The sequence below is a fragment of the Protopterus annectens genome, chromosome 5.part0, assembly GCF_019279795.1.
Source record: "Protopterus annectens isolate FY-2018-M chromosome 5.part0, PAN1.0, whole genome shotgun sequence".
Lineage (NCBI taxonomy): Eukaryota > Metazoa > Chordata > Ceratodontiformes > Protopteridae > Protopterus > Protopterus annectens.
The window spans coordinates 1,294,737,852-1,294,760,742 of NC_056735.1; the positions used below are offsets into that span (position 1 = coordinate 1,294,737,852).

Sequence of the window (22,891 nt, forward strand, 5' to 3'; positions counted from 1 at the left end):
TAGGGTGTGTGTGCGATAGTGAGGGACTGTGGGTTTAGGGTTGGGTAAGTGAGTTAGGGTTAGGGTGCAGGTAGGGTAAGTGTGCGGTAGTGTCGGACCTTAGGGTTAGGGTTTGGGTTAGGGATAGTGCATATGTTATGTAGTGTACTGTGTTGTTTACGTGTAGTGTGTTGGTGTAATGGTTTTCGGTGTTTTGCGTTGTCGGCGTTTTTTGTCGTCGGTCTTTTGGTGTCGGTCATTAGTGTGTCGGGCAAACGCGATTTCGAGGTTTTAAAGGTGATCCATAGATATATATATATATATATATATATATATATATATATATATCTGTACATACTTAAATACATTTCCTATGCTTACTGGTACTTATATATGTTTAAAACTGCTTATTTGTGCCTTATTCATTATGACAGTGCCACTTTGATTAAATGACATTTAGTTAAATATCTCACGCAATACTCTTACATCGGTTTTACAGCAAAATGGCATTCATTCCACATGAAAATTATATGTGCTATTGTTGGGCTCGAACCGTGAATGTCTGTTCGTTAGGCGGATGCTCTAAATACTACACTATTGACGTTTACTTTGATTCCGTATGTTTTTCTCTGTTTGAATGATTTTGATGTGTAAGCTACGCTCGGCGGAGGGCAGTGACGTGCAAACATGCTGCGCTTTGCTTACACCTTCAATATTGCAGCAATTCAAATGTATAATAGGGAAACGGGGAATCTAATTGTGAAAGTTCTAGAGACGGGGCTCAACATTCCACTACGTGCTTGTGTGTTTACTACTTCGATTTTATTTCACTGTTCGTGGAAACTCTTGTATGCTTAGCATACATTTCGGTATCCACAGACACTTAATTACTGACTTACTATTAGAGGCAGGTTTCTACTAGTAAGCGTAGTAGGTTGTGCAATTGTCGGGGCATGTTTACGCCTCCGTAGAGCACTTGTACACGCCCCCTGCACTCGCACACGTTTCCTGTGCACATCGAAGGTGCGGCGGTGTGCCCTCCTACATATTCATATGGTGCTGCTGCACCATCTATAGTGAAGATGCTTGGCGCAAGGCTAAAGCCGTCCTTCCGCCGAGCTTCTTGAATCCCGGGGTCAGACTGGGGAATTTTCACATTAAGGCACGCTAGGAGGAGGAGGAAAAAGTGAATACAAAAACTAATAAAATAAGCACATTCTGAGTAACAGTATATGACAGGGAAGCTAAAGAAGCTACCTTGGATCGTGTAAGTGATCCACAATCTAATAAAATAAATATTCAAAAGAAAGAGGTGATTCTTGCACTTTGGTTACGTTACAATTTGAACAAACAGCCAAGAATTACTATACTGCCAAATATTATACAAGGCAAAACACCTTATGTACATAACATACGACTGTTAAAATGTTAAAGCTTATCAAATTCTTCCATACAAGAAAAAAATCAGACACACAATAATAAATTCTAAATGGACATCATAGTTTAAAAGTAATATGACATAAAAATACACATGAATGTTTAATTTGTTTAAAAAAAAAAATCAAAAATATGCATATTTGTTTAAAGGAGTTTTCTAGAAGAAAATGGATCATGGAAGACTTCAGAAAAAAAAACATTCTTGTTGCTAAGAATGGTTACAGTTATGCATAATTTGAATTTGCATTTTATTTATTTATTTTACATTTTGTACACTGGCCTGAAACTTATGTCCTGGGTGGCCTAATATCCCCAAGAGGGGGTTATACTTAGTTAACAGCAATAATGGAATGATGGCTAGCTACAGCAAGGCCACAAAAAAATGAAGCCATGCAGAGTGAGAAGCGAATACTGCAGCTGTCACACCTTATACATGGCATGTAAGTGCAAAATAAAAGTAGAATAATTACTTTAGTAGAATTACTGAGGTCTTTTTAAATTGTCTATAAGCATTTTTGGCAACTTAATAATGATTATTTAAGTTTATGTTCAAACACACCAGATCATACAGAACATAAATGGACAGAACAAAATCTATATCAAATGTATCTAGGTGGTCAACAACATGTTTCAGGATAGGACAGCTGTTACTTGAGGCAGTCATGGACTGTCAAAGTAGAGACTGCGTATACACAACATATTTTAAGGTGCTACTATACAAAATCTATGGTAAATCTAAAGAAAGAAGCAAAATCATATACTGGCACAGTCCGGCATGGATTATGAGGCTGTTATTATCTACTCTTGGCAAAATATTGGCTCTCAAAAATAAACGCAATAAAACTGCATTTTGTGTCTGCAGCAAAACTATGAATGCTCCTCCTGCACCCAAGACAGACAACAAAATCTGTTAATCTTGAATACCAAATACCTCCCAGGCATATGACATCTAACTTATAAATGCCCCCCCCCGCCATTATATGACACAACTTTTTTCCCTCTCAACTTCTCCATACTCTGCACATCCTTTCATCAAATATGCACCCACAAATTTTCCTATTCCCCTCCTTGCTTTGCCATACTTTTCTTGCTTATGTCTCTTCACTCCAACATATTTTGTCTCTTCTTCCTTTGACACCTCATTCTCCTGTCGTGGTCCCTGCTGGCAAGTTTTTTAGCCTTTGGGGACACTTCTGCTACCTGTCTATATGTTTTCTCTCTCTAACAAAGTAACTTCTACTCTCTGATTTATAGGTTCTCATGAAGAAACTTTTTCTACTTGTACAAGGCAAATCTGTGCATCTGCAAAAGTCTTTCTTCAGGTTTCAACTTTGTTACTTAAGAAGTTAACTTGTGAGTGTTTCTGTTCTGCCACTTCATACTGAGCTAATCGGAGGAAGGACTCTGAGCCAACTAATCTAAGTATCCTGTTCTTTTGCTTATTTTTACGAGTTATTTATAGCACTTTTATTGTCTGTATATACTTTTCTAGCTAGTTTCACTGTGTGTGAGGTATTAAAGGACCACTACAGGCAAACAATGAAAAAACATATATTTTTTATCTTGCCATGATTTACTGCACTTCTTAAAGCTGCCTGCAGCAAAATAAGTGGTCATTCCTAATTTTATTTTTTTTTACTCTTGTCTGTCCTCATGGGGGCAGACATTGTGATTCCTTTGGAAAGCTAAATCTGTCTCAATGCACAGACTGTGAGAAAAAGTAGCCCTACCATTTGTTGTCAGACTAGACTTCCATTCACTTAGAATGGAACACCTGAAAAAAAATGCCAAGTTTGAGAGTCTGCAGCTCATGTGTCATTGACTGGTATGCGCTGAGTTTTACAAATGTTGTTCCTACTGATGTACTACACATTCTCTGAAAGAAACTTGCAAAAGTGTCAACAAATTACTGAGATAAAAAAGACTTTTCACAAGGAGCAGTTTTGCAAGTTTCAGTTCCTGGCCAGGTTACTCCTCCCATCTCCCTCCTTCAGTGGGCTACAGTCTCACATTTCCAGCTTTACTAGATTCAACTATTTAGTCAGCTTTGCATGACAATAGACATAAAAAAAAATCACAGCCTGTTGTGCCACTAAATCTGTTCCCTTGTATGTCTCTATCCCTCTTCACTTCTGAATAGCATTTCCCAGGAATAATAATAATAAAAAAAAAAAAAAAAAGCAAACACATCAGTCCAGAGTTTAGGCAAGTCTATCCATTTAAAATGTGCACAGTAAAATATTCAACTTATAATGCATTTTGGCTGCTGACATGGTTATCTTTACATAGTTAGTGTGCTACAGTCTCACATTTCCAGCTTGGGTAGATTCAACTATTTTGTCAGCTTTGTATGACAATAGACATCAAAAAAATCACAGCCTGGTGTGCCACTAAAACTGTTCCCTTATATGTCTCTTCACTTCTGAATAGCATTTCCCCAGGAATTAAAAAAAAAAAAAAAAAAAAAAAAGGCACACACATCAGTCCAGAGTTTGGGCCAATCTATCCATTTCTTATTGTGCACAGTAATATTCAGTTTATAATGCATTCTGGCTGCAGACATGGTTATCTTTACATAGTTCTCTTATAGCATAACCTGAACTTATGGTATTCAATGCCAAGCTTTACAACAGTTCTCAGTTTCTTAACAATGACCTCCCAAGCCTCTGATGTGACCCAGTACTTTGTCAATATACTGTAAATACATAGATTAATACAAATATGTGTGCACATATGACACATACAATAATACACACATACCATCATTAAAACAAGATAAATGCAATGTAAATCATATCAATATAGTTATGATTTCTAGTTTATGACCCTGTTTGTCTATGGAAACTTCTTTTTGAATTTATGTTCAAGCAGTTGTATATTTGGTGTATATTTTCTTGTTTAATTGTTTCTCAATATTCTAACCACTATGTATGCTGCATCAATTGTAAAACTCTGATTTTACTCCTTTTACATTTTCTATGCTCTTTGTACAAAATAGCTATGTTTGTATAATTTATTTTTATTATTTTTTATAATTGTTTACTATGTATCTGGAGCTTTTCTCCCCCAGCCTCTGCTGAAAACGGTCATCTTGTGTCCAGTCGGACTAACCTGGTAAACAAATGGAAAATAAATAAAAAATAAAATATACTAAGAAAATCAATCAATATACCAAGAAAAATCCAAAACTTAAGAAAAAAAACACAGAAGGAAGGAAAATGTTTCCTTGATGCGGTCATGAAAATCCCACTCACTTATTCAGATATTATGGACAAACATATATATATATATATATATATATATATATATATATATATATATATATATTATAACATATATAATATATTAGGCAAAACAACGTACCCAACACACTAGTCATAGGTGACTCTATAGTCAGGCACACTGATGTCCCACTTACCAGGCTAAACAAGGAGAAGGTTACTATCAGCTGCCTCTCGGGTGCCAGGATCTGCCACATAACCCATGCACTCTGTCATTGTCCATGTTGGTGTGAATGACCTGAGACATGCCTCCCTGGACTACATGAAAAGAGACATGGGAGAGCTCTCCGAGCCCAGGGAGGTATGACCCTAGCCCTGTGTAGCATTCTGCCATCACCCAGAATGATACCGCAGTACAAGGACAAAATGATTGACTTCAACAACTGGCTAAGCTTCTGTTGTCAATCTAAGGGGATCCAGTATCTGTCTGGGACGACATGGTCGACAGACCATGATGCTTTGCCAGAGATGGCCTGCACCTGTCACCCATGGGATTCTGGATATTGGCTAAGGCTCTTGCCGTCCCTATAGTGCCTTTTTTAGACAAGTTTCAAATGTAACAGGAACAGGAAAGCAAAAACTGAGGGTAATGCTACTCAATGCTAGAAGTCTAAATCTCAAAATGCACTCACTCAAGGCACTCCATAAAATGGAGAACATCGATACCTGTGCAGTGACTGAGACCTGGTTCAAGGCTCCAAAGAGCACTCCTGCACTATCAGGCTATAACTCATAACACACTTTTTGGCCACGTAACCTGGACTGGAACACCAAAGGCGGAGGTGTGCCCATATTCATTAAGGATATCCACACCTCCAGGCTAGTTGCTCAGCATAATGCATCCGAGGTTATCTAAGTGCAACTAACTCTGGGCAAAACTGCAATCCAAATTGTAGCTTGCTACAGATCCCTCATCATATCCCACTCCTCTTTTCTTAATATACTGGAAAATATTAGGGTTGAAACACCCTAATAATGGGTGATTTAAACTACCTCACCATTAACTGGGAAAACTACTCATGTACCAACTCCTTCGCTCAACGCTTTCTGGAATTCATAAATTCCAGTGCCCTGGATCAAGTTATCCACACCCCCACCAAGGGTAACAATATCCTAGACCTAGTCATTACCAACATGAATGACCGGTGTTCCACACCCGAAATCAACTCCTTGTTGGTCAGATCCGACCATAAGCGAATCGCCCTTGATATCCACATCCCGTCCCCACCCCACATTAAGGAAACCACGGTAAAAAATTTCTCCATAGCCAACTTCATGCTTCTTAAGACAGAAGTGGCGAACTTCATGACACCCATGCAGACAGCCAATACAGTTACGATTGCTGAATCCTACACAAATGCACTCTATAAGAACTTACATGAGTGCATGGATTGTGCTACCCCAAACAGAACCAAGAAGCTATCCTCCAAAAAAAAGGAAGCCAATCTGGTGGTCCCCTGCCATAAGCAAACTCTACAACAGAAGGAAGAAACTGTTGCAAAAGAGAGTAAAAATCCCATGAGTGGTGGAGCTCCCTGGTCAGCCTCAGTAAGACGCTGAGATCCCTTATAAGAGCATCCAAAGCTAGCTATGAAAATAAAATCGCCACTGATTCTAAGGACAACAACAAAGCATTCTATACCTATGTCAAGAATCTCAATGGCAACACCCAGATCTGCTCTGAGTTACAGCACAACTGCATGAAAATTACAGAACCAACTGATATTGCCAACATTCTGGCAGATAGGTTCAGTGCTAACTTTACCACCCTCTCACACCCTAAAGGGCTCATATCTATACAGGAAGAATGCAGAGTCCCTGTAATCACAACTACACAGGTAAAAACTGCACTCTCTAAAGCCAAAAACACAGCATCCATGGGACTGGACAACATCCCAGGCTGCGTTTTACATGAACTTCAGAACGAATTGGCTCCCCACCTAAGCACCATGTTCAATCATAGCCTCACATCAGGCTTTGTGCCCAATGAATGACGCACAGCAACAGTTATCCCACTCCACAAAAGGGGAGCCACCACTGATCCCGGGAACTATCTTCCTATTAGCATGATGAGCTTGGTCTGCAAGGCCATGGAACGTATAGATTTCATAGGTTCATAGGTAGGTAACTAGGCTATCGGCCCTGGGCCTATACAAGCCCAGCCAAAAAGGTACCCTGGCTTTTACCACCCAAGAAAATTATTTTCCTTTGCCACTGTCGAGCAGAGCCACAGAGGTGATCCCCGGGGTTAATTTCCTAATTCTCATCCAATCATCAAGATTTTTCTTGAAGAGTGCTAATGAAGAGCTTTGTTTGATATAGATAGGTAGTTTATTCCAGAGTATGGGAAGTCTCTGGGACAGGAATTTATCCCTCCAGCATGTTCTGTTTATTGTGGTGGCAAGGTTCAGGTCCCTAGAGTGTGTAGCTGGGAGGGATTGGGATTTCTTTAATTGGAGCATGTCCAAAAGCTCTGGGTTTGACATAGCTTTGTATGTTAGGCAGAGATCACCTCTGAGTAGGCGATATGCGACGGAGTAAAGCTGGAGTTTTTTGAGAAGGTCTGTGTAGGGCATCTGTTTGAGGCTGGTAATCCTCTTTGTGAGGTATTTCTGTGGCCTTTCCAGTTGTTGTAGATATATTGTGAGGTACATACTAAAAGGGGCGTTGTACTCTATAATGCGTCTAATGAGTGATGAGTAGAGGGGAACAATGACCTCTTTTTTTCTGGATGAGAAACCTTTTGTGATGAGGTGTGCCACATAGAAGGATTTCCTGACTACTGTGACAATGTGATTATCAAAGGAAAGAATACTGTCCACCTGTGTCCCAAGGTCTCTTATCACACTTTGGTGTTAAGTATATTACCGCCTATGTTGTAGTTCATGGGTACAGAGTTTTTACCAAAGGGGATGACAATGCACTTTTTGGCACTGAGCTTGAGGCCATGGCTTACCAAGCATCTGTCTCCGTGAGGCCCTTTTGTAGGATGTCTACATCATTAGAAGTTTTGATTATGGCTCCTAGTTTGCAGTCATCTGCAAACTTCGTTAGCCAAAGACCTTCTGTGTTAGCCTGTACTTCAGAGAAGTAGATACCAAACAGGAAAGGACCCAGGACTGAACCCTGTGGTACTCCACTTGTCACTGGTCTGAAGTCGGATTTGGAGTCTTCTACTTTCACAGTGTGGGTTCCGTCAGTGAGCCAGTTGCCAACCCATCTTGTGACATTGGGATTTATACCTAGTTTAGTGTGTTTATCTATAATTCCAGAGTGGGGGATGGTGTTGAAAGCCTTGGCAAGATCTAGATAGGCTGTGTGAACCACCTTACCCTTGTCTATGGTTTTGGTGACTGCTTCAAAGAAGTCAATCAGGTTTAGGAGACATGATCTGCCTTTTACAAACCCGAACTGGGTGGAGTCCAGAGTTTGGAGATTACCAATGTATTTGTTTATAAGTTCCATGATGATATGTTCCATGGCCTTGCAGACCAGGCTCGTCAGGCTAATGGGGCACTAGTTCCCAGGGTCTATGGTGGCTCCCCCCTTGTGGAGTGGGATAACCGTCGCTGTGCGCCATTCAGCAGGCACAAAGCCTGAGGTGAGGCTATGATTGAAAAAAGATAAACAGCCTCTGCAAGGCTCGAACCCAGGACCCTGCACACCATAGCCAAAGTGATTTACCACTAAGCCCCGTCAGATATCATCATGGAACTCATAAACAAAGACATTGGTAACCTCCAAACTCTGGACCCCACCCAGTTCGGGTTTGTGAAAGGCAGATCATGCATCCTTAACCTAATCGACTTCTCTGAGGTAGTCGATGAGGTTAACGTGGTTCACACAGCCTATCTTGACCTTGCCAAGGCTTTTTACACCATCCCCCATTCTGGAATTATAGCTAAACTCACTAAACTAGGTATAAAACCCTAAGTCACAAGATGGGTTGCCAACTGACTCACTGACAGAATCCACACTGTAAAAGTTGCAGACTCCAAATCTGACATCAAACCAGTGACAAGTGGAGTACCACAGGGTTCAGTCCTGGGACCTCTCCTGTTTGGTATCTACTTCTCTGAAGTACAGGCTAACACAGAAGGCCTCTGGCTAACGAAGTTCACAGATGACTGCAAACTAGGAGCCTTGGTCGAGTCCCCAAATGATGTGGACATCCTACAGAAGGGCCTCACTGAGTCAGACGCCTGGTGTTAGAGCCATAGCCTCAAGCTCGATGCTAAAAAGTGCATTGTCATCCCCTTTGATAAAAACTCTGTACCCGTGAGCTACCACATAGGTGGTAGTCTACTTAACACCGAATGTGTGAGGAGACCTTGGGACCCAGGTGGACAGTAGTCTCTCCTTTGATAATCACATTGCCACAATAGTCAGGAAGTCCTTCTACGTGGCACACCTCATCACAAAAGGGTTCTCATCCAGGAAAAAAAGAGGTAATTGTTCCCCTTTACTTGACACTCAGACCCATTATAGAGTACAACACCCTTTTTGGAATGTACCTCACAAGACATTTGCAGCAGCTAGAAAGGCGGCAGAAGTACCTCAGAAAGAGGATTACTGGCCTCAAACAGATGCCCTACACTGACCATCTAAAAAAACTCCAGCTTTACTCCGTAGCATATCACCTAATCCGAGGTGATTTCTGCCTAACATATAAAGCTATGTCAAACCCAGAGCTGTTGGACATGCTACACCTAAAGAAATCCCAATCCCTCTGAGCTACACGCTCTGGGGACCTAAACCTTGTCACCACAATAAACAGGACATGCTGGAGAGATAGATTCCTGTCCCAGAGACTTCCCATACTCTGGAACAAGCTAACCATCTATGTCAAGCAAAGTACCTCAACAGCACTTTTCAAGAAAAATCTTTGAGTGGATGGGAGATAGGAAAATATACCCCGGGAATCACTTCTGTGGCTCTGCTCGACAGTGGCACAGGAAAATAACTTTCTTGGGTGGCATAAGCCAGGGAAACTTGTTGGCTAGGCTTACTTAGGCCGATAGCCTAGTACCTACCTATGAACCTATTATTAGAATAAATACAATATTATGTAGCACTGAAAAGTGCTGACACAAGGGTGACAATTCATTATTCACCCATAAAGCAAATGTCAGAGTGGAAAAGTTCAAATAGTGGATAAAGAGGAGGAGGGGAAGAGAAGAAAGAGTGAGAAAGAGTATTTGTTAGAAGTAATAATTAGGGTAGATATGGGAGGCAGGAGAAAAAAAAAAAAGAGTAAAAGGAACATTACAAGTAAGAGAAACGAAACCAAGGAAAATAAGAAATAACATGGACAACAAGATTTACTGTGTGTGTGTGTGTGTGTGTGTGTGTGTGTGTGTGTGTGTGTGTGTGTGTGTGTGTGTGTGTGTGTGTGTGTGTGTGTCTGTGGTGTAAAAGAACTATAAAGCAAATCTGCACTGATACCTGCTTGCTGCCCTGCTGAGGGGGACACTTGTGCAAGTGCAGTGGACTGGCTCCAGTAGGAAGGGATGGCAGCATAACTCTCAACATTATAGAACAAGAAATCTGGACAAGGCCATAAATAATAGGGGACAAAAGCCCAAAAATGGGACAATTTATAAATATTGCACTTACAAACTTAGAAAGTTGATAAACAGGTTTTGCATTAGAGTGAATTTTCTTAAGGATATGAAGTCTGAAAATCAAATGCCTGTCAACTTTCTGACTTCAGTGTTAAATGATTTGCCAGTGATTTGACAGAAAATTGCAATTTTATGAAAAACAGACAACAAATCTGGACTTTCTGCAAAAATCTGTACTGTTGAGAGATATGGATGGGAGTCTTGAACCAACACCCATCAATCATTTCCATTTGTTTGTCAAAGCCATTACAGCAGTGTTTTGCAGGGAGGTGGGAAAAGCCTTAAATTTGACTGGTATGTTGTGTGGGTGTGGGTAGCTGTGTTTGTGGAAGGTGGAGGTGTGCCTTTGTAAGTGTGGTGCGAATGTTATGGATTATGAAATGGAGAGATTAAGAGTAAAATTGTGCTCAGTGAAGTCCCCTAGCAATTTCATCACTGCTTGACTCAGACATACACATTCCCCCTGTGTTTGTCAGTACTATGTTTGAGTGCATTGTTTTGGAGTGTAGTTTCACTGCTACAGCTGCAGCTACTCTTTCAATACAAGTATCTGCTCTGGAAGTTTTCTCCAGGAGTCTGTTGCTGAGAGGATGAGAGACATGCTACAGGTATACAACTAAGACGAACTAGATAAAGCAATAGTAAGAAAAAGTACTAGGTCACATCAGAGGCTTGGGAGGTCATTGTTAAGAAACTGAGAACTGTTGTAAAATTTATCATTAAATACCATAAGTTCAGGTTACACTATAAGAGAATAACTATGTAAAGATAACCATGTCAGCAAACAAAATGCATTATAAGTTGAATATTTTACTGTGCACATTTTAAATGGATAGACTTGCCTAAACTCTGGATTGATGCGTTTGCTTTTTTTTTTTTTTTTTTTTTTTTTTTATTATTATTATTCCTGGGAAATGCTATTCAGAAGTGAAGAGGGATCCAGACATTCTCTAAAGTATTAGCAGGCTGTAGTCATCCTTCTAAGTTGGGAACTGTTGATTATATTTATGTCCAAGTGTATTAGTTCTGGCTTAGGCACTTGGGCATGGTATTTATTACTGCTTTTTTGTTTGTAAATTTAAAAGTGTAGCTATCATTCTTTGGATTCAAGTCTTTGGATTAAGCACTCAGTTGTGTTGTTTTATTAGGAAGGGGTTTGTGGCAAGCACTGTGGTGGCAGGAGGGTAGCCTTCATCCTTTCCTAGGAACTGCTGATTGATGAGAGCCCAGTGTCCAAGTATATTAGTTCTGGCTTAGGCACTTGGGCTTCAGGCCAGTTATTTTACATTAAGAAGGTTCGTGGTCTGCACTCTTGTGGGAGAAGAGGCTGGACTCTGCCCTTCTGAGCTGGGAATTTCTGGTTAAAGGTTTATAGTGCCTGAATATTTGAACTGTATCTTACTGAAATTGGTTCACCTTGTTTGTTTCATAGACAGATCCAGATCCAGGCCTGCTGAATCTAGCTTTGTTTATATGCTTGTTGTTTGTTTGTGCGTTGTTATTTCCCTGGAAGCTAATTCCACCTAAACGCAACTTCACTTCAGCTTTCTGTGGATCACTAGTGATAGCTGCATTGCTTACTGTACTTATTTCCTTGTTTCACTTGAAAGAAAGTTACTGTTTGTCGCTTTTGCATTTAGTTACTTGTAACACATTGCACTCAAGTTACCTGGCACTTGCTCACTAAAGCAATTATATAAGTCAGCACTAAAAAATTAAAGCACACCCCACCTCCCCCACTGGCCCTTGTTTTCAATTAAGGAATTCCCAATATTATTCTAGCATGTCCAAAGGTCAGTTGTCAATCTTCTCCGGTCCAGCTGGTGAATCTGGGAATCTTGAGGCAATGTTATAACTGCCTCATGTACACAGACAACCCTCCTCCTCCCACATAACACAAATACTTCTTGTAGAGATGCAGCTATTTAGCCAAACTGGAGGCTGAGCTCTCTCAACTCAGGACTGGCAAGACCAGACAGGAGGAGAAGGCAACTACACACACCACAAAACCCAGCCTCACATAATGCTACCACTCCACTGAATCAAACACATAAACACACAAAGACATACTCGAGGCTCTGAGTAAATTTACCTAAACAGCAGAGGCCTCCAAAGCAGACACCCAGACAACTGCTACCTCAAGACACCCCACAAGCAACACATAAACCACAAAAGTGTGCAGTGTGCAAGCAGTCACAGCCCTTAAGGCCAAATACAAGGCCAAATACAACACCAAACATACTTGTCATAGGTGACTCCATAGTCAGACACACTGATGTCCCACTCACCAGGCTGAACAAGGAGAGGGTCACACAGCTGCTGCCTATCGGCGCTAGAATCCGCCACATAACACAAGCACTCGGGTCACTCCATGGCAAGTACAAATATGACACAGTCATTGTCCATGCTGGTGTGAATGACCTGAGCACTCTCCTGGACTACATGAAAAGAGACATAGAGGAGCTCTCTGATTATGTAGCCCAGGCAGATATGACCCTAACCCTGAGCAGTATCCTTCCTTCACCAAGAATGATGCCACAATATAGAGACAAGATGATCAGCTTTAACAATTGGCTTAATGTCTGGTGTCATTCAGGATCCAGTGGGATCAGTGTCTGTCTGCCTGATGACATGCTTGACAAGCCACGCTGCTGAAAGCGACGGCTTGCACCTGTCACCCCTGGGATTCCGGATATTGGCTAAGGCTCTGCCACCCCCATAGTGCCTTTTTAGGCAAGGCTCAAATTCTAAACCTACCACCTAGAAACAAAAATGGGAAGAAACTGAGGGTAATGCTGCTCAATGCCAGAAGTCTAAATCTCAAAATGCACACACTCGAGGCCCTTCTCAGTATGGAGAACATCGATGTCTGTGCTGTAACTGAAACCTGGTTCAAGGCTCCTGAGAGCACCCTGGCACTATTAGGTTTTACTCATCATGTGTGTGTTCGGCCCCAAACCCGACCACACCACAAAAGGAGGGGTGTATCCATATTCATAAAGGATACCCACACCTCCAGGTTAGTGTGGCAACACACCTAAGCTCGGAAACCATCCAGGTGCAACTAACCATAGGCAACTAACTGCTCTACAAATTGTAGCATGCTACAGGCCACCCTCTCAAACTCAGGAACCCACACAGCCTTCCTGAAGACACTGGAGGGTATAAATGTATCTCCAAACACCATCATATTGGGTGACTTCAACTACCCGAATATAGACTGGGAACATTACTCAAGCCCTAACTTCTAGCCCAACGGTTCCTGGGAGGTTCCTAATTCAAATGCCATGGAACAGTTAGGTCACTGGTTCCCGAGAGGAAGAAAAATATACTAGATCTCATTGTCACACACATGGGGAAAAAAATGCTCCACAGGAAAGTATATCCTCATTGGTGAGATCTGATCATAAACTAATCTCACTGGAAATCCACATCCCGCCTCCCACCCCAAACAAAAAGACCATAGTGAAGAACTTCTCTAAAGCAAACTTCACCCTACTTAAGACTGGTGTGGTAACCTTCAAGGCCCTGAGCCTCAAGTGGAAACCACAACCCAAAACCATGCCAAAAGCAAATGCGGAAGCGTTTACAAATGCCTTCTAAGCACACCTCCAGGACTGCATGGATCAGGCAATACCAAATAAAACCAAGACTCTTTCCACAAAGGGCAAACGTCCAGTCTGGTGGACCCCAGCCATTAACAAACTTTACAATAAGAGGAGAAAGCTATTACATGATAGAACAAAATCCATAAAAGGGAAGTCACCCCTGATCATTATTAGTAAAAAAACGAGCACTCATAAAATCAACTAAGGCCAATTTTGAGAGAAAAACTGCCATGGATTCAAAGGACAATCATAAGGCCTTTTTCAGGTATGTTAGGAACCTGGGTGGAAACTCCCAGATATGCTCAGAATTAGTCCAAAATGATACAAAAATCACTGAACCCACAGACATTGCCAACATACTGGCAGACAGGTTCAGTGCAAACTTCACCCCCCTCTCCCCCCCTAAAGGAGAGATAACTATCCCAGCCGAGTGTAGCCTCCCGGACATCTCAAATGCGCAGGTGAAAGCTGCTCTCTCTAAAGCTAAAAACACAGCATCAATGGGACTGGATGGTGTGTCCCCCGCTGTGCTACACGAGCTAACGAGGAAAAATTAAACCGCACATAAGGCAGCTGTTTAATCTCAGCCTTACCACAGGACGTGCCCAAGGAGTGGCGGCGACGGCAACTGTTGTCCCACTCCACCACAAAGGCGGCTCCCACGGACCCTGGTAATTACCGCCCATAAGCTTAACAAGTCTAGTCTGCAAAGCTATGGAGAGGATCATAATGGAGCTCATAAACAAAGATAGGGGACTTGCAGACATTGGACCCGACCCAGTTTGGCTTTGTCAAGGGAAGATCATGCCTTTGAACTTGGTCGACTTCTTCAAACAGTCACCAAGGCCATTGATGAGGAAAGGCAGTCCATACAGCCTACCTTGACCTTGCAAAGCCGGCACAATACCCCACTCGGGTATTGTGAAAAACTTACCAGCTTAAATGTAAACCCATATGTCACAAGATGGGTTGCAAACTGGCTTAAGGACAGAACCCACAGGGTTAGAGTTGCTGGCGCTTGTGTCAGACTCCAGCGCCGGGTCACAAGTGGTGTCCCAGGCTCGGTCCTATTGTTTGTTTGGCATCTACTTCTCAGAAGTACAGGCCAACATAATAGGAGGACTTTTGACAAAGTTTGACAAAGTGCACGACTGCAACTGGGCGCCATAGTGGAAAGTGCATCAGACACGGATATCCTTCAGAAGGGACTCACGGAAATAGCTGGTGCCAGAGCCATGGCCTGAAGTTAAACGCCAAAAAATGTATAGTCATACCCTTCGAAAAAACAAGGTAACCCCTAAGCTACCATACAGGTGGCAATCCACTAAGCACAGAAGAGGTTATCAGGGACCTGGGGACCCAGGTTGACAGTGGCCTTCTTTTGACACTCACATTGCTAAAGTGGTTAGAAAGACCTTCTACATTGCCCACCTGATCATGAAGGGATCACATCCAGATCTAGTGAGGTTATTGTTCCCCTGTACTCTTCACTTTATCAGACCAATGATCGAGTACACGCCCCATTCGGGATGTATCTCACCCGACATCTGCAGCAATTGGAGAGACCCCAAAAGTTCCTCACCAAAAGGATAAAGGGACTCCAAAATCTGTCATATGCTGCCAGATTGAAGAAACTCCAGCTCTATTCAGTCGCATACCGCCTGCTCAGAGGTGACATGTGCCTGACATACAAGGCCATGTCCAACCCGAATTAATGGACATGCTCCACCTCAAAAAATCCAAATCCACCAAAACCACTAGAGCAAGCGACTTAAACCTTAGCGGATATAAATAGGACGGCTGGAGGGAATAGATTTATCACCAGAGACTCCCTATGCTGTGGAATAAAATCCTGGTCCATGTGAGGCAGAGCACCACGCTGGCTCTGTTCAAGATCTAGAGAAGACCTGACCTGTGGATGGGAGATCGTAGATTTACCCCGGGAATCATCTCTGTGTCACTGCTGGACAGAGGCACAGCAAACTAATGGGCACAGTATTTTTTCATATAAGGGGTGGGTAAGCCACAAAAATTTGGGCTAGGCTTATAAATGCCTTAGGGCAGATAGCCTAGTATAAACCTATGAACCTATGATAGAGACATACAAGGGAACAGATTTAGTGGCACAACAGGCTGTGATTTTTTTTTATGTCTATTGTCATGCAAAGCTGACTAAATAGTTGAATCTAGTAAAGCTGGAAATGTGAGACTGTAGCCCAATGAAGGAGGGGAGATGGGAGGAGTAACCTGGCCAGGAACTGAAAAGTACAGTTTTGTACCTACCATAAATGTAGATGTTCGAGGATTCCCTTGCTGCAGTCCTGACAATTGGGTATAGCCCGCGTCCCAGTCGGCCCGAATACCAGAGAGAGAGCGTTGGTCGGTCATGGTTTAGACTGACTGACGCCAGTACGCCAGGGTACTATCGCATGCGCATGACCGACGTCATTTCCTCAGTCTTTTCTTGCCCCAGATGTCAGAAGACCCAAAAAGACAAGTCCCAAAAACAACCTGCACCAAAAAACATGTACAATATATACAGTAATATATACAAAAAATATAAGCATGTAAACTCACCTACACAACCACCCTGAAACACAGAGGGAAGGAGGGAAAATTGGACTGCAGCAAGGGAATCCTCGAACATCTACATTTATGGTAGGTACAAAACTGTACTATGTTCTTCGCCTTCCCTTGCTGCAGTCCTGACAATTGGGTAGAATCCCAAAGCAGAGGTAAGGGAGGCTGGAAATTATAAAGTAGCAGGAGCTGACAACATGCCTTGTAAAACAGCTGTGGCAAAACCAGCTCTAGTCTCTTAGAGTATAGGCAGGTGATAATGCCTAGAAAGTATGCACTGAACTCCAAGTAGCTGCCTCCAGAATATCCTTAGTTGCCACCCCTTAGAAATGCTGTTGTTTGAAGTAGTGCCTAGTGGAATGAGGAGCCTAATCCCAGCTGGAACCTCTGCCATGATGGGGAATAACAAAATGCAATGCAAAAGCCAATCCACCTAGAAATAGTTTGTTTTGACACAGGCTTGCCCTGTGAACTTAAAGCAAAAGAAACAAGTAACTGCTGAGACTGCCTAAAATCTTTAGTCCTGCTCAAATAATAACGCAATTGCCTGTGTACATCTAAAGTGTGCAAAATCTTTTCCCTTTTTATTTTGAGAGGATCTGCTAAAAACGTAGGCAAATGAATAGTTTGGTTTAAAGCCACACTAGAAACCACCTTAGGCATAAAGGAAGGATTAGTACGTAATGATACCCTGTCCTTATGGAAAAGCAAAAAGGGCTCTACTGCCATAAGGGCCTGCAACTCAGACACCCTTCTTGCAGAAGTAATAGCCAACAGAAAGCAGTCTTCCATGATGACAATATTTCAATTCAGCAGTAGCTGCAGGGGCAAAAAGTAGAGTAGTAGTTTTTCCAACACAAAATTGAGATCCCAAGCAGGAGTAGGAGCTCTACGTGGGGTCTTATATTCTTTGCCCCTCTAAAGCTTAAGACAAAGCTTGAACAAAAACAAAGGTGGGTCACAATCATAGTGAGCTGAAATTGCTGCAGCATGAATCTTTATGGAGAAGACAAGACAAACCTTTCAATAATATAGTAAGATAATATTGAAGCACACACTAATTAGGCTCCTGAAATCTCCAAAGAGAGAAAGACAACCTTTGTCCAATAATTCAGTAAGATATTGAAGAGCCACACTCAAATTAGGCTCTGAATCTCCAAATTCTTTGCTGTACTCCAAAATAAAAATCTCTTCCATTTTTCTCAAGACACTCTCCTAGTACTAGGCCTCTAGCTTCCATAATCATAATTTAAAAACTTGTTGGGAAGCTGAGACCTACCTACTTCAACACAGAATATGCCAAGCTGTGAGATGAAGAGATGGAAGCTTGACATTGAGCAGATGACCGTCCCTCCTGAGATAACAGATGAGGAATCAGAGGTAAAGGCCATGGAGGCTTCTTTACAAGACTCCTTAGAAGTGGTACCAGTGTTGCCGGCAGCCAATCTGAGCTAGCTAAATCAAATCCTTGGCCTGTCCTCCCTGACCCTTAGTAGTACTTTGGAAGAAAGAGTAGAGGTGGAAAGGCATAGCACATGAAGGTTTTTCCAACTGAAAGACAGAGCATCCACTTTCCAAGCTGTGTGATGAAACCCCTTTGTGCAATACTTTGGCAGCTGGTGGTTTAGTGGAGAAGCAAACAGATCTATGTCTGGAGTTCCCCATGACACACTCAATTGTTGAAATACATGAAGATCCAGTTTCCAGTTTCGGGGGGATCCATGATTTGTCTGCTTAATACATCTGCTAGGAGTTCTGTGCTCCTGGCAGAAACCTTGCCTGAAGAGTCAGTTGCAGGCTTAACGCAGTCTCCTCCAGAATCATTGCTGCTTGCCTGCAGAGGGATAAAGATGTGTTCCCCTTGCTTGTTGATGTACCACATGACAGTTGTGTTGTCTGTCAGAATCAACACCTGCCCTGGAAGAAGTAACTCCTTGAACGCCATCAATGCAAACTGGACTGCTAACATCTCCTTCATGTGTTGATGTATAGATGCTGTAGTCTGGCAGGCCACTTGTCTTATATCACTTTTCCATTTAGATGAGCTCCCAAGCAGTGTCCGAGGCATCTGTCGTTAAAATCTGACTCGCCTCTGGCCGGGTCACAGAGAGTCCTTTGTTTAGGTGACATTCCTGAGCCCACCTCAAGAATTCCTTTTGAAGGCAAGGTATTATTTGAATGACAGTGTCCAAATCTTGGCAGTGCTGTGTCCACATACATTTTGAGATACCATTGCAGCTTCCTATATGGCATTTATATTGAAGCACACCAGAATACAAGATGCCATGAACCCTAATGTTGAAGGACTGTCCTTGCAGTCTGCACGGACTGATGAGATCTGTGATGGAAGTAAAGTGACAGACTCTTTGGTTTGTCCGGGTTTAAAAAGGCCATCTGGGCTGCTGTATTCAGTCTCACCAGCACACTCCCACACTTCTTGAGAGGGTACTAGACTGGACTTTATTTCGTCACCTAGGCATCTTAGTCTCATCACAGAACACATGTGTCTTGAGGGGGTACTAGACTGGACTTTATTTAGTTCTAGAATACCCTAGGCATCTTAGCACTGCTATGACATATTCCAGATGCTGTAGAAGGTGTTCCTTTTCTTGAGCCAGAATCAGGCAGGCAGTCCCAAGTAAGGATAAATTTGAATGCCTTGAAGCCTGAAGTAAGCTTATCACTGAGCCAGAACCTTTGTGAATACTCAGAATACTCTGGAGCAGTAGATAAGCCAAAGGGCAATGCAGAGAACTGATAATGAAAATCTCCAGTTCGAAATCAACCGCAGATACTTCCTGCAACTTAGCCTTATGGGCACATGAAGGTAAGCTTCCTTGAGATCCAAAGTTACCATCCAGTGATCCTTGCCCAGCAGAGGTAACAGTTGCTGTAACGTCAACATCTTGAACTTGGGGAATGTCCAGATAAGTGTTGAGGATAGATAAATCCAAAATTGGTCTCCCGTGTTCCCCTTCTTGGTACTAGGAACAGGCGAGAATAAAATCGAAGCCCCTTTCTGACACAGGGACTGGCTGAATAGCCCCTATCTGGAGTAACTGAGAAACTTGCTTGTGAGCCTTTTTCTTTGTGGAGGAGGAACATCTCTGGCATGCCCTTGAAAGGGGCATTGTGTGGAAATAAAATCTGTACCCGTGATGAATGATATCCAGCACCCATCTGTCTTGAGTGATTAAATCCCAATTTTCTTTGAAAAGAGACAATCTTCCTTCCCAAAGGAGCTGCCAGACGAGATTCCACTGGCAGCTGAAAAGGCTGGTCATTGGTTCTGCTTCATAAAGGACTGACCCCTGCCCGCACCAGAAGTCTGAGCAGGTGAACTCTCTGATCTAGGCCTAAACCAACTTGAGCCCTGCCCCTACCACGCCTAGACCTACCCCTAGACTGGGAACCATAAGCAGGATATGTCCACCCCTTAGCAGGCCAATTTCTACTAAACTCGGAGGCTGCACCTGCAAAAATCTTTAACAGTCTGCATAGACTTAGCTTTGTCCTCCATTTTCTTTAAAACTGCTTCCACAGGCGGTCCAAACAACACATCAGACTGTAAAGGAGCATCCAAAATCCTGGTCTTAACATGCTCAGCTAAATTCTGATCCTTCAACCATGCATGTCTGCGAAGAACAGAACTAGTAGCAGCCACCCTCGAGGAGGCCTGAACAGCATCAAAACCACACTGCAAAGAATGCTTACCCACTTGCTCAGACACATGAACCAAATCCAGCAATTCTTTACACTCAATACCTTCCGCCAAAGCATCCACCTTAGATTTCAATTGTGAAAGGAGATAATTCTGATATTTCAGCATATGAAATTGACAATTCAACGCCTCATGGCTAGAGTGGAAGAAGTATATACTTTCTTACCCCACCTATCCAAAGCCCTTGCCTCTTTATCAGAGGGTACAGGATTTTTAACCACAGAAGCTTTAACACCTTTAGGCCCCTGAGAAACAGTTTCTGGGTCCGCCCTGGGACTCTTAAACAAATACTTATGAGCCGGGCACCCTGTAATACCTATCAGGCTTAACAGGAGCAGGAGGCAAGGAATCAGGGTTCAGAGAAGCCTCTGCAAAACATCCTCCACCACATTCAACACAGGAGGAATAGCTAAGGGCCTATGCTGGGGCAAAACAAGAATTCCCTAAGCCTTTTCTGGAGTCAGAGTAATCTTGGCCTTCCCATTTAAAGTGCTCCCTCATGGAGTGAAGAGTCTCTGAAAATGAAAAATCCTCAGGAGGAGAAGCTGAAGGAGTGGAATCATCCACATCAGAATCAGAATAAGTAGGAAAGTCTTGCAAGTCTTCCACAGAAGACTCTGAAGCCTGTGAACACTGTTCAAAACTATCAAACTCCTGTTCCACCCTAGGCCTCTTATCAGGTGGGGGCATAGAACCTCTAATCAGAGTAATCAAATCTTCTGCCATTTTAAGCATATGTTTCTTAGGCACAGAGCCGAAAATGCTAGGAGAAGCCCCTACAGAAGCTGAACTTGGCCTTCCTCTAAAAGAAGCTTTGGCAACAGAAGGAGAGGCCCTAACTACCTTGGGAAGAGAGGAAGAACAGTTACCTGAGAAGCCCCTCAGCCTGGCCTACCTCCTGAGAGGGCACATCCTGTAACAGTAAAGTATCTGCCTGAGACTCCATAGAGACTCCTGGCAAAACCTCTGGCTCCCCTGAGCCTTCTAAAGGACGACGTCCCGGGACTGCGGTTCCTCACCCCTAGACTTCACTGTTTTGTCCTTGCGCTTCTTAGATGAAGCAGGCCGGAGCATCCGACGGCATAGTATAATTGCAACGCTTCCCAAACACTAACCTAGCACAATCAAGCCTCCTCTTAATAGTGCGCTTGTTAATTGGAGCACATGTGCGGCAACCAACAACGTCGTGTCCAGGCCCTAAACAAGGTATACACAATGTATGATAATCCCTATCGGTATCTGCTTCCCACAAGAAATACAGTTATTCACTTTTCTGACATCCGTTAAATACTGAGGCAAGAAAAACCAAAATGTTCCCCAACGGGTTACTTAGCCAACTCTGTATTCGGGTCTGAAACTCCGGTTTCGAAAAATCTCAGAACGCCAACCTGCACTCGCAAAATTGCTTCTTGCATCGACCATCGCGGCAAAAAGACTGAGGAAATGACGCCGGTCATGCGCATTAGTACCCTGACGTACTGACGTCAGTCTAAGGCGCCATGACCGACGTCAGCCTTATACTCTGGTATTCGGGCCGACTGGGACGCGGGCTATACCCAATTGTCAGGACTGCAGCAAGGGAAGACGAAGAACATCTTGCAAAACTGCTCCTTGTGAAAAGTCTTTTTTATCTCAGTAATTTGTTGACACTTTTGCAACTTTCTTTCAGAGAATGTGTAGTACATCAGTAGGAACAACATTTGTAAAACTCAGCGCATACCAGTTAATGACACATGAGCTGCAGACTCTCAAACTTGGCAGTTTTTTTCAGGTGTTCCATTCTAAGTGAATGGAAGTCTAGTCTGACAACAAATGGTAGGGCTATTTGTTCTCGGTCCCATACCTCTCAACTGTCCCTGATTTTCAGGGACGTCCTTGATTTTGACTCAAATTTTAACTCTGTCCCTCTTAATCCCTCCTAAAATTAGTGACTTTTGGAGGAAAGGTGGTGAATTACACTTAATGAATAATGACAATAATTAAGAGTTATAAACTTCTTTTACTTCAGAAAATGTGTATTAATTCATATGCTCTGATTCTGTCAATGTTTCAAGTTAATAGCACTAATATTTTAAAATCTCCTTTCTCCAATCTTGTGTTGGCTTAGTTCTTAAAATACTTTCTGCTACTTTATGGATATAATACTCTGTATGACTGTTATTCTCCTTAAAGGCCTCCATCCAAGAATTGCTGAAAATGTTAAGCTATTCCCAATTTCACTTTTTTATCATTATGAATTTCTCTGAAGGCCTACAGTGAATATGTGTAATGACCATTTGGAATTTTCCAGTTAACTAACTAAATGTAGTAAACTGTACTTTTTCCTCCTTTCCTTATTACCATCTACATTAACTTTTTGCAAGGAAGGACTGCTATCACCAAATGTAAGTTTAATTCAGCAAGTGGAAGAAAAACATCAATGCAGTGCAAACACCATTATCTGCATTAAATGGAAATGGCATGGACAACTGGTTGTTATAACATCTAGAAAAAAAGTTACTGAACTTAATCACATCTGAAAGAGAAATGCAACATTACAAAAACAAAACCTGCAAGAAGCCACCCATGTAGGAAACCAAATGAAGCATTACAAAAGCAAAGCAGGGTTTTCTTAACCACAACTATGAAACATCATTAGAGTTTACTAATGTCATTACTTAC

The 22,891-nt window shown here is 42.4% G+C and overlaps 1 protein-coding gene across 1 annotated transcript in view; it reads right to left on the bottom strand.

The window, feature by feature from the left end:
* The window catches only part of WDR75 (WD repeat domain 75), a 1,027,793-nt gene that overhangs the window by 557,766 nt on the left and 447,136 nt on the right, over positions 1-22,891 (bottom strand). The window lies entirely within an intron of this gene.